The sequence below is a fragment of the Diabrotica virgifera genome, chromosome 1 (genome assembly GCF_917563875.1).
Source record: "Diabrotica virgifera virgifera chromosome 1, PGI_DIABVI_V3a".
Taxonomy (NCBI): Eukaryota; Metazoa; Arthropoda; class Insecta; order Coleoptera; family Chrysomelidae; genus Diabrotica; species Diabrotica virgifera.
The window spans coordinates 305,253,739-305,267,291 of NC_065443.1; the positions used below are offsets into that span (position 1 = coordinate 305,253,739).

At 33.6% G+C, this 13,553-nt stretch overlaps 1 protein-coding gene across 4 annotated transcripts in view; it reads right to left on the bottom strand.

Moving 5' to 3' along the window:
• LOC126885824 (protein Fe65 homolog) overlaps positions 1-13,553 on the bottom strand; it is a 162,284-nt gene that overhangs the window by 144,772 nt on the left and 3,959 nt on the right. For 2 of the 4 annotated variants that reach the window (XM_050652583.1, XM_050652571.1), the window contains exon 1: positions 2,753-2,938. The exons of the other annotated variants lie outside the window; for them this stretch is intronic. The gene's annotated coding sequence lies outside the window, so the exon portion shown is untranslated. Of the gene's footprint in view, positions 1-2,752; positions 2,939-13,553 lie in introns of those variants that run through there. 4 annotated transcript variants of the gene reach the window in all.

Genomic DNA, 13,553 nt, shown 5'->3' on the forward strand with positions numbered 1-13,553 from the left:
AGTAAAATTGGCGAATGGATTTAGTGTCCGCAGTCATATAAACCCAAACAAACAACAAAAATATGTTTTAAATATTAATTGCCAAAATATAATTATTTACCTTAAAATTTCAAAGCCCAATATAAAATTAGTTGTGAAAACAACTGTTTGTGTAATATAAAGAAACATCAAAACGCAAAAATTCGACAAAAACCGCAAAAAATTCAACTGATTGACAGCCACAAAAGTAAACAAAGCAGACACGTCAAACAAATTGTGCTTAAAATATGAAAACATACCGAATCGTCTTTTTGTGTACCTATCTCTTTTCAATGCACTGAGTCTAGATGGTTCATAAAAATAACATGTGTTGTTACTTAATAACAAACGGCAGCTGGTTTGTCATGAGTTTCAGGCGTGGAAGAGAATGATGCTAGATAAAAAGTATGTGTTTTATCTCTTCAGGTATTAATGACGCACGGGTAAAGACTCGCGGACTCAACTGTACTAAAGGTAATCCTAATAATACAATACAAGTTCTTACAACACGGACACTCTAGTAACAAAAATGCTTTCAAATAGGGATTAGAAAAATACTGTGAATGCTTCGTAGAAGCATACACAGAGAGGTTACTAAATAATTTTGTTGTCTTTAAGAAACTACAACCTAAATGAAATTGGTGGCATCTAAGGCCAGATTGGTGGAAAGAGTAAGGAAAAGCTTGGCAACTGAAACATTCAAAGTACCAAATAAAGAGGTGAAAAGCAACAGCACTGGGAAGGATTCAAGAACAGTACCTCATATACTTAACGTATCCAGACGTGAAATGTAAATATTTTTCTTCTTCTTCTTATTGACTGGCTTTACAACTCGGGGTGACTCTTCGCCGTATCCACTACAGCCCTCCATCTTCTACGATCTTGCGCTTTCATTTCCCACTGCTGTATCCCAATCCTAGATGAATGGGCTTCAACATCACCCTTCCATCTTTTTCTGGGACGACCTACTGATCTTCTACCTACCGTCTGGTCTCTCAAAAAATACTGTCGTTAACACTCTGTCTTCCTCTGATCTTACCACATGACCTGCTCATCTTATCCGGTTAGCTTTTATATATCTGAGGATATTTCCAGTACCATATAGAGTCACCAATTCAGTATTGCGGCGCCTTATCCACTCTCCTGTCAATTCATCTCTTTGAGGGCCAAATATCATTCTGAGAACCTTGCTTTCAAATACCAGCAGCTTATTTATTTCCAGCTGATGTAGACTCCATGGGTAACAACTGGGTGAATAATTGACATATACAGTCTTAATTTAGATTTTCGTTTTAGCAGCTAAGATCTTAGTAATTATGATAGGGAGTATAATGGTCTATTCCCCGTAGCTATCCTTGCTGAGACCTCTTTTTCTATATGGTTGTCATCTGTGATTATCGTCCCCAGTTATCTCATTTACTACTTTGAAGTTGTGGTTATTAATAGTTATGTTCTGTCTAACTCTTGGTCTCGAATTTTTGGTTAAGAGCATGCATTTCGTCTTCTCTTCATTTATTTGAAGGCCCAGATTACCTGTTTTTTTCTCGAGTTCCTCGAGTCTGCACTTTGGAGACCTATCGAATCGGACTTCTCACCAGGAAAACTAAAGGTTAGATCCTAGAATATAATATATGGCAGGTTTGGAGGAGACCATGAAATTATCAGATTAACAAAAACCGTAACTCAACAAAACACGGTTCGAAAACGATCTAAAATCTAAGAGATAACTAAATATAAGACATATCTACCAAGTAAAAGATCTGGAAACACTCGAAACTGGAGAGCAAAAGCGAGTAATAGGAAAAAATGGAGAGAACTAACCAGGGCAAGGCCGAACAAGAGCTGTGGAGCTAATGTTGATGATGATGGGGAGAAACATAAGCAGTGATAATTGGTTTACTTCAATAGAAACATTACAACAATTGCTTGCACAAAAACTTACCTACGTTGAATGGAACGGTTGTGGAAACTAAATTAGCACCACAAAATGAACAGCAGCCTTTCAGGAAACGGCGCAGATCTTACATTTGTCCATCAAGTAAAGACAATAAACTGTTGACCAAAAAGAACAAGACGTCGCAGACTTACACTAACTGATCATGTCAATGTCGGCGCTAATAAAATAATAGACAATATGACACTTTTTCAGATCTTCGAAAGACTAAACTTTTGGAATTAGTAAGGTATTCTTGGTAAAGAGTTAAGAAATTCTGTACTTATTCGTAACGATTGTATTATAATTATTTATAAGAAGTAAGACTATATTTTTTGGTATCTAAATAATAATTTTACAAATAAAAATTGTTCCCTTGTCAATCAGTAAATGTTATGGCTTTATTATGACTACAGTAACAATTTCTTAATAATAATTATGATTTAAAATAATGTATTTACGAACAATCAATAATTGAAGTCGTGGTTATCTGTCTATTTAAGTCAAGATTATTTAAAAATACTAAAACATTGTCGATTGGAAAAACCTGGATCGAACAATACAAGTTTTACGTAATAGATAACAAATTAATGGTCCCGCAAAATATCGGTTACTCAATCTGACATAATCGATTGAACTACCCCCGCAAACTCTACAAAGGTATCGTAAAAAATTAAAAAGTACATAAATGCCAATAGTGATTACATCATCAGAGGAATCCTTTCCCCAAACAAAAAAAGACAGACTGATCTAAAGGTGGGTCAGTGATTGATAAAATTTCCAAGATGTCGGGATACTCACCAAACTGGTACAAATTCCAAATCATCGGTTCTGAAAAATCGAAAAGATTCGTAAATGCGGAAATAAAAACTAACCGATTGCGGATTCGCGAATTCACATAATAAAAATTGTTCGGGTTGTTTTTTGTAAGGGAGCGCGGGCTCTTTTATGGTGGTGTGCTGTGGAGAAATTTCGAAACGACGTAGAGCCGCCACGATCGACTAGGGGAGTCGTGCAGGATCACTCCGCGCACCCCTTCAAGTTGCGCTATTGATTTTTCCTATCGCCTAGGAGCCAGAGGTGGCGGGATCTGATGGGGTACGCGGACGGTGTTCGACAATAACCCACAGAACTAGAATGGGGAAAAAATTAATTTGGAGGGCATACTTTTACATAGCTCTACCATTCTCTTAATATGCATAGTTCATTGTTGAAGGACCATTACAATTGAGGGGGCCAGACGTAAAAGGGTTTAAGTGCAGTTTTGATAGTTCTGAGATAATCAGCTTCAAAGTTGTTTGAGTTTTATAAATTCTAGGAGTCATTAAATTAAAATATGTTTCGTGTACAATAGGCCGCATAGCCGTGACAAGTACGGATGGATACTGATTCCTTTTTTAGGCAATTCTTTTTAACAAGCTGACATTCCAACACAGGTGAAAGAAAAAGAAGAATGTATGAATACCCTAAGTTGGGGAGCGAAGCTCTCAAATGTTTGGTTCCGTTTGCAACATCTTATTTATGCGAGTTGAGTTTCTCATAAATGACTGCTATTATAGTCCAGAGAAATAAGGATTTTCTCGGAACACTCAAAGATCCAGGTAGCTGATTACTTTTTTAGTTATTGTAGACCTATCCTCTATGAGCTCGTAGGTAGAGGGGATAATTAAAAATTCGCGAGCGCCAGTAGTGACAAGTCTGTAAATTTTTACTAGAAATTTGACGTTCTGCATTAAGAGTTGCATATAATTTTTACTAAATGTCTCACGAAAGTTACAATAGTAACTGTGTATTCGACAGATTTCCTGTCGCTAAGCATAAAGTTACATTATTTGCGAGGGCCGAAAATTCCTTAGGATAAACAAAAAGTTTCTTCTGAATGAGATCTGTATTTGAAATTAAAAATCACACTAAATTTTTGCTTTTTTTCACCCCTGTAACTGATCAAAATAAACAGAAATTTTCAGGGACTTTTGGACCTCGATAATAATGTAGTCTTTCATTTTGCGTTTAAATTTTTCAAATACACTTATTGGTTCTCTCAGGATTCGAAAAAAAGTAATGCATTTAAAAAGAGTTGGCCCGAAATTTTACGTTTACTCTCTTAATTAATTATTTAAGTGCAATAAATGCATAAGTTAATATTTAAGAAGTATTATACTATAATTATATTAAATTATTATACTTTTTTGCAGAATACATTTTTTCTAATATTAACTGTCAACATAAACTTCAAAACCATAAGCAAAATCTTAAAAATAATCATAATGAATAATACATTCTGTTCTTAGTGATATTAATTATCGATATTACAATCCAATTATTTCTTTACGTTGTAAATATTACACGATAAGAATTAAGTAATAATAATAAGTTTGAAACAATTATTATTTGCTTTTCTCCTATCCTCATTAAATTTCCGACCGAAACAGGAACACTAGTCATCCGTTAGATGGCGATACCAGCCATACCAGCGAAACTCACAGAGGATAGGCCACACTTTTTTCTTTCCAGCCAAATTTCCGGCCAAATTTATACTACATAGTAATCCGTTAGGTAGGTGGCGATACCAGCGAAGCTCGGAGCGTATAGGAAGAAAACCTACCTGTTTCCAGCCTAGAGTTCGCGTCCGTTTTTAATTATTAACAATTTAGTGCAAAAAATCGCGATTTTTTCGATTTTTTGCACCCCATTCAAAAGCTAAATAGTTGATATAAAATTACAAAATTTAATTCTTTGGAACATTGAAAGACAAGACCTTCAAAATGCCGATTTTTGAAAGTTAAAAAGTTAATTTGTTGCTACGCAAACTGCAAAATAAGTGAACATCGTTATTTCTTAATAACTTTTACTAAAACTACCTTAGAACTTTAGTGTTTCACCCAAAGTGGACATTGGGGTACTTAACAAATCCTCAAAATTTGAGACCGATCCATTAATTAGTTTAAGAGTTATTCTATTTGTTTATCCCAGAGACCTTTATTTTGCAATAACATAAGACAGAAAATAATAAAGATATGACAATTCTGAGTATGCCAAATGAAAGTAGAAGAGTGATAGTATCAAAATGTATTAAAAAAAGATAAAAAATTAATTAATATAGTCAAAAATCCTAATGCCAAATTTTTTAAGTTTTGTAGTTTATAAACATTTAGGATAACTTTAAAAATGTTGTCCGTAGAAACAATATTTTTATATATTCGAAAAGCTAGTATTTTATCACGAATTTTCAAATAAAAAAAAAATAGCCTGGGTTCATTTGGGACAAAGTTAGCCATGTGTTTTTTTTAATTCACAGCTAATTTGTTTATAATAATTAAGGAATCTCATTAATGCCTTTTAAAAAATGGGATTTGTATTTATTCTTAAAAAAATTTCACAAACATTGTACCTTCACAGCACCCTCTACGATTTTTCAAAAATGTAGTTCAAACGATTACTAGGGGGAACCTACAAATCCACCGAGTTAAAATACCGAAAAAGCAATTTCAAACTAATACAATTTTCTGTATCTCCGGATCAACTCAAGGATTTTGATCGTTCTTTTTTTAATTTGTATGTAATTTCTACGTACATTACAAATATGCAATTTGTTTATAAATATATTAATTAATAAACAGTCTAATTTGTTTAAAAAATTCTTGAAAAAATATTTTTTTTACAAAAATCTATTTTTTTAATCATAGTACCATGAATGATCACAGAAAAAGTTAAAGTACACTTTAATAAATAAATGATTTTTTTATTAGATAATTATTTATTGAAGATAATGTATTTATTAAAGTATACCTTAACTTTTTCTATGATTAATAATGATAGTATGATTAAAATCATGGATTTTTGGGAAAAAATTATTTTTTCAAAAATTGTTTAAACAAATTAGACTGTTTATAATTAATAAATGTCTAGACAAATTTCATATTTGTAATGTACAGAAAAATTACATACAAATTAAAAAAAGAACGATCAAAATATATTCAGTAGATCCCAAGATATAGAAAATGATAGTAATTTTAAGTAGCCTTTTTTAGTTTTTGAACTCGTACATTTATCGGCTCCCAGCCCCCCTTCACTTACCACGACTAGTCACCAATTGAAATACATTTTTAAAAATTCGTGTAAAATACCATAGGTCTGGATCCCGCGTATGAAAAAAAAAAGTTGATTAATAGCAAGCTGAAAATTTGTTAATGACTTAAGGGTGTCTAGTCGGATAAACTTTGATATATGGGAACACTGGAACAGGGGCAGTTTTAATTGTGGAACAGGTTAAAAATTTGGAACGGTCAGACCACGCAAACGGCACATTTATTTTGTCCGACAAAATAGACTTAAACTCTCAGAACGGATATTAAACTCTCATGCAAAAATCAGACTGCTATTTATCACCAAATGGGCGTTTTAATGAGTGGAACATTTAGAATATGTCAAATGACAGAATTATGACAGGTGATAAATAGGAGTCTGATTTTTGCATGAGAGTTTAATCTCTGTCCGGAGAGTTTAAGTCTATTCTGTCTGACAAAATAAATGTGTCGTTTTCGTGGTCTGACCGTTCCAAATTTTTAACCTGTTCCACAATTAAAACTGCCCCTGTTCCAGTGTTCCCATATATCAAAGTTTATCCGACTAGACACTCTTAAGCTATTAACAAATTTTCAGCTTGCTATCAATCAACTTTTTTTTCATACGCGGGATCCAGACCTACCAGCTTTTCTAATATGTAAAAGGATTTTTTCTACGGACAATATTTTTAAAGTTATTCTAAACGTTTATAAACTACAAAATTTCAAAAATTTGGAATTAGGATTTTTGACTATATTAGATAATCTTTTTTTGGTAATTTTGATAGCATCAGTTTTCTACTTTCATTTGGTATACGCAGAATTGCCCTATCTTCATTATTTTCTGTCTTATGTTATGCAAAATAAAGGTCTCTGGGATAAACAAATAGACTAACTCAAACAAATTAATGGCTCGGTCTCAAATTTTGAGGATTTGTTAAGTACCCCAATACCCAACTTTGGGTGAAACACTAAAGTTCTAAGGTAGTTTTAGTAAAAGTTATTAACAATTAACGATTTTCACTTATTTTGCACTTTGCGTAGCAGCAAATTAACTTTTTAACTTAGAAAAATCGGCATTTTGAAGGTCCAATGTTCTAAAAAATGAAATTTTGTAATTTTATATCAAATATTTAGCTTTTGAATGGGTTGCAAAAAATCGAAAAAATCGCGATTTTTGCACTAAATTGTTAATAATTAAAAAACGGACGCGAACTCTAGGCAGGAAACAGGTAGGTTTTCTTCCTATAGGTCTACAATAACTAAAAAAGTAGTCAGCTACCTGGATCTTTGAGTGTCCCGAACATGGTCTATTTCTAGCTTATTTTCCTGAGTATTAACACGTAAGTGAGAAATTGTTTAGAACTCAAAAATGACGATTGGCTAGATGTTGAGAATCTAGTTGTATTCTCGAATATTGCAGGAACTAAAGATAAAGAAAACAAACCGATTCTACAAGCATTACAGCTAGAAGATGTGGAAAGTCGAACAATAAAATGTAACAAAAATGAATTTTTGAATGATGATGAAATCATAACTTTAGCAACCAAAGAATCAGAGAAAAATGATAAGAATAGTGACGATGAAGAGGAGAAAACGGTTTCTCGTGAAGAAACCACAATTGCAATGAAAATTCCAATAGAATACATTGAGCAGCGACATGAGTCAACAGCATTAGACCTTATGGTAAAAATGAAGGATTATCTCAATCAGAAATTTTTTAAAGGTTAAAAAACAGAAGAAAGTTACAGACTTTTTGAAAAAATAATTATTTGTGTATGTGGTACTACACTGATTTATTAAAGTGACTGGTTAAGAGGAATTGTACTGTACATACATTATTTGTCTAACTTTTAACTACATAACGTAGACAGAACCTGATGGTTTTGGAAAACACCAACAAACGATAACCAGCTATTACCAATTCCTTTATTATCGAGTCATTAATTATTATTTTGTTCTTTATAAAAACCATTTTCATTTCAACCCTCAAGTTATTTTACATTTACTAGGAATTAATGAACACGAATACCTGGTATTGGTAATTAGACAAGGCGGAAACGGCGGGTTCGTTGGGAAAAATATTCCCATGAGATATTTATGCATAATCACAGTCGTGAGACATCCCAGAATAAGGTTCAAGAAGTCGCCCACGAGAAAAGTGGGCCAATTTTTTTTTAACAATTTTTTTTAATCAAATTGCAAAAGTCAATATTTTGGCCCGGACTAATATTTTTTTAGGTTTTTTTGGACCATTCTGGACAAAAAAGGTCTCTTATAATTTTTCTCTAAAGTTGATCTTTTTCGAGTTATAAGCAAGTTAAAATTTGAAAAACGCGAAAATGGCCATTTTTAAGGCTTAATAACTCGGTCAAAAATTATTATTTTGAAAGTCAGAAAGTGACTAAATCAAAGTTTAAAGTCGCCGTTACATGATCCTGAAGAAATCTGTCTCATTAATTTACTACTAAGCTGTTATTTTTAATTAATAACAATGAGTGGTTGTATCGTATTGACGCTGCTGTAAATGTGAGTGCGAGTAAGATGCACAATTGGACTGCTGGAATAGCTTCTCTCTCGCACTCAGCATTTACAGCCCCGCACACGTGCATGGCGCTTATTATTATTACTTAAAAATAACAGCTTAGTAATAAAATAATGACAAAAATTTCTTCAGGATCTTGTAGGGGGGGCTTCAAACTTTGATTTAGTCATATATTGACTTTCATAATAATAACTTTTAACCGAGTTATTAAGCCTTGAAAATCGCCATTTTTTGTTTTTTTCAATTTTAAATTGCTTATAAGTCGTAAACGATCAACTTTAGAGAAAAATTATAAGATACCTTTTTTGTCCAGAATGGTCCAAAAAATTAAATAAAAAATTGTTCGGGACAAAAATATTGATTCTTGCAATTTGATTAAAAAAAATGTTAAAGAAAAATTGGCCCACTTTTCACTTGGGCGACTTCTTGAACCTTATTCTGGGATGTCTCACGAATGTGATTATGCAAAAAAATCTCATGGGAATATTTTTCCCTTCGAACCCGCCGTTTTCGCCTTGTCTAAATGAATCTTTAGCATTTTTATAGACTATACAAGAAAAAGTGTTATTTTTTTCAAAACTGCACAAAACAGGGCAATATATTTTAAGACCCGGCGCTACTGAGGTTGGTTTTTAATACTCCTTTTGATTGCTGTGAAATTGGGGTTAACAAAAAACCCATTTGTGTGGAGCTTAATGACCTAACATGGAAATATAATTGCTCCTGTTTATGAACAGATAAAAGACGAAATTATCCATTGTAAATAAATTTAGGATTCGGTGCTTAAGACACGAGATATGTGGAGTAATATAGAAAATCAATAAACACTCTGTTTTTTGTTTGTTATCTCTGGAAAACCCAAATCGAAATATGGAGCAAAGGCAGACGGAAAAACACGTTTTATTTGTTTTCGTCTTTTTGTTGGCACTTAATCTGATATAAGTATCGTGATATCATAAGTGACCTTTCCGATGCCCTTTTCATTTTTCACGGTTTTCCGTCATTCAACCAACCTTTATACCATAATTCCGGTGGTCACAACAATGTGTTTAGTATTATCAATGTATCAAATTGTCTTATAGGAGATGTTTTCATTTCATTTTATTCGCTTCAGATATTAAACACTATTGCCTGTTAGAGTACCTTCGATTTCTGGTTCCATTAATGGATTTCTTAAATTCTTTGAATGTCGTAATATCAATTATTTGCATATTGACTTATACCTACTCCGATCTAGATCTTGCTTGAATTCCCTTGATTTCCCTTTGTGGATCTTTAAAGATTATCGCACGTCCTACTACAAAGTCAAATAACATCGCTGGTATCGCAGCAGAGTTATTTAAACACTATGAGGAAGGAGCAGATCACCAATGTGTTGAAAAAAATAGTTTGTAAAATCTGGTCTGAGGATCAAATGCCTGAGGAACGGAGCTTAGGCTTGTAACGGTCCGAAAGTCATTATTATTTTTGCTCCACCCTGTATACTCAGTCCGTTAATCATGTTTGTGTTTCAGTGTATTACGTAATTCGTTTCTCACAATGTTGGATTGATCTTGTGTTCTCATGGATATTCATATCTCTTTTATCCGAGGGACCTCGATATGTTTTATACCGCCAAAAGAATCGGGACTCGTAAATCTTTTACTAATATATTTTTGGCGACTGTGAAACTGGAATATGATGTTTTGGAGCTGATTTGTTTATGTTGTGAATTCCTTTGCAGAGATAAGGGCTCTGAGTGTGTTTATGTAATACAAGTTCGCCTTGTGCAATATTGCGAACGTAGCGAAAACGCCTGGGAGAATACTGAGCTGAGATATAACTATCAGAATTTCGTTTGGTTTAGTCCTATTTGCGAGAGAAAGAGTTATTGCTTTTGAGGGCGTGGTTGAAATTTGCTTAAATCTTTTCTATTCGTTTTGAAATGAAGAGTGGAAATTGACTAATTTTTTGATTGGTAAAACCGGACATGGTTGAGTAGGATAGAAAAATGGGGAGATCGAATGAGTTTTGGGTTGTAGGGGAGTTTTAAGTGTATTCGTGATCAGTTCGGAGTAGTCTAGAAGAGAGATCAGTTCTGGTAGTCCAGAGTAAGAAGCTGGTGCTTTTCCGTCAGCAGGCTCTTTGCCTTGCTGACGGAGAAAATTGTTGATAATAGTTCAATGGAGATAGTTGTTTGTATTTAGTTCAGTTCGGTTTTGTTCCAGGGCCGAAGTAGGCTTAAGTGGCTGCTGTTGTCGTAGAGTGAAAATTCTCGACCGTATTTTGTGTTTCTAGTGATGGATTAAACTGATCCATTGGTTTTCTTTTGTCGAAAAGTTCTTCGTTTCTTTTAATTAAGTTTAATTAATAACAATAATAATAATAATAATAGTATCCAAGTGTTGCATATAATAAACGAACAATGGAATTTCATCTCTAATATAATTAATAGCTGTACTTTATCTGTCAAAATGAGTGTCGTTATGTGCCGTGACAACAAATGTGCTGTAACATCAGGACAATGTTTAACACCCTAACTGCCGCATGGATGGACTATGGATCACAACATGGTACTTGCGCTATTTTTAATTGTTGAACTCTTACGTTTCTCGCCAATTAGTAAAATGATTAAAGACTTTTTTTAACAACTTTGCTAAATTTTTATTTGTTTCAATAAAGTAAGAATTGTGTTTAATTATTATTAGATTTTCTTTACCAATCCCTATCCTTCTTATAAAGTAATCACGCATGAAAGTAGCCAACGGTAAGTACAGATATTTCAAGTAGCCGGCATTCTTAGTTTTATATTTTTTTTTATATAAGTAAGCATATATTATATTTTCTTTTTTAATTATGGCGCCCCCCGAGCGTTTCGAGTTTCAATTTTATTTAACATCTATTAAGAATCCACACCCCTAGGTCTCTGAAGACTTAGAGCTACCGAGGTACATCAGAAAGTTAAGTAGCACCAAGTATATTTTTTATCCATAGGCGTGCTACAGGCTTAACATTCCCGTTACGCAAAAAAGGGGAACCAACTAGAACGCATTAATTAACGCGGAATAACTCTCCTAAATACTCTCATCAGAGATTGAAGTTTTGTACCGAAACGTTCCTAGAAGAATATTAGGCAGGTTTCAGGCGTGGACGTTCAGCTGTTAACCAGATCTTCACACTATGAGCAATTTTCTAAAATGCGCAAGAATTTAATGTAGCCGCAGTAAAAATTCAGAACGACTTGTCAACACCATTTGAAATACATAGGGGTTTAAGGCATGGAAAAATTGAATTTAATATGGAACTGAGAAGATGATCACGGAGAAGGCATTTCGAAAAGATATAATAGATTGCAGAAATGTCAAAGGCTTCATAAAGTTCTCTCAAAGAACCCTCAGATAAGTATTCCCTCACTCCAAAAGGAGTCAGGTGAATACACTCTGAATGGTGAAGATGCCCTGAAAGAACTTTTCAAGGTGCACTAGACACATGACAACAAACTGGACTGGATACCATCCATAACGAATAATTACAAAATTAAATGAAGAATAAACAAATGAGTATAAAACAATGGTCCCAGACGGGATTTATTCAATTCTTCTACAGAAGGGAAATGATCTTCTGTACAGAAAATTATGTATGAAACTGCAGGCTAGCCGAGGTACATGGCAAAAGTATGGTGGCTAATAAGGGTGACTTTTATATATAAACCTGCCAAAGTAGGACTGGAGAACGCTAAGTTCCTGAAGCTAATAAGTCTGATGTCATTCGTATTGAAGAGAAAAACTGCTCAATAGTCATATTAGGGATAGGGTATTGGTTGAAAGTCCAATAAATTAGGGACAGTATGCATATCGAGCAGGAGTCTTTCCTCTCTTCAGAAACTGCAGTTCATCATCTCATGCAAAAGGTGGAGTGTGTTCTGGAAAACCAAAAGGTGATGTTATGCACATGTTTCTATATAGAGGGAGTAATCGACAAAACCTCCAACGAAGCAATTACAAGGGTGATTCATCTAAAAGGAATAGACAAAACAATCTGCAGACAACATTACTGGGAGATACATGTAAGCAGATGCTATCCGCAGATGGGAGTTTTATCTCCTCTCTTGTGGAATCTGGTCATAGATCGGTTAATAGATAGACTCAGCAAAGCCAGATATTATCTCCTGGGTTATGCGGATCACCTGGTCAGCTTAGCACACAGCCAATTTAATGGCATAGTCAGAGATAGAATGAAACAAGCTCTGACTGTAGTTACAGAATGGAATTCAAAAGTAGGACTTAGCATAAGCCACTAGAAGTACAAAATCATGAAATTTACCAGAAGGAGAAATTTAGAGGGATTCTATCATCTAAATTTTATTATATTATATATAAATAAGAGCAAATACTGAAAGAGAATTACTCAACTTGATCAACATATGAAACATTGGATACCTGCGCCATATCCTGAGAGGGAAAATATATGCATTCCCTTAACTAATTATCCAAGAAAAGATTGGGGGTAAGAGCTTGAGCAACAGGAATAAATAACACTGGCAAACTCTGTCATGCCGCCAAGGATAGATATATCTGGCCTTAAGACCATCACACTGTAGGTACACATCACTATAATGATAAGGACTGCGTCAGTGCCAAGGAATGAATATATGTCAAAAAAGATGAAAATATTAATAAGTTTAATAAAACAGAAGCAATTAATCAACAAATAATAATAATAAGAATACACATACTAAGAAATGAAAACAGCTAATACAACATCCTATCATACCATATTATTTACATTCTATAATATAACGTAGGTATAATAGAAACGTAATTCAGTCAGAATGTGCAAAAAAGTGGAGGTATCAATGTTTGGTATAAATATTAAAGAATTTCCAGTAGCCACTTTAAAGATAAGTACATGCAGGTATTTTAACATCCCATTAATAATTGGAAATTAGTCATTTTAGAACTTCCAGTACCTAAATACTTGCGTATTAGTACAGGTAAAATAATTGGATGATAAC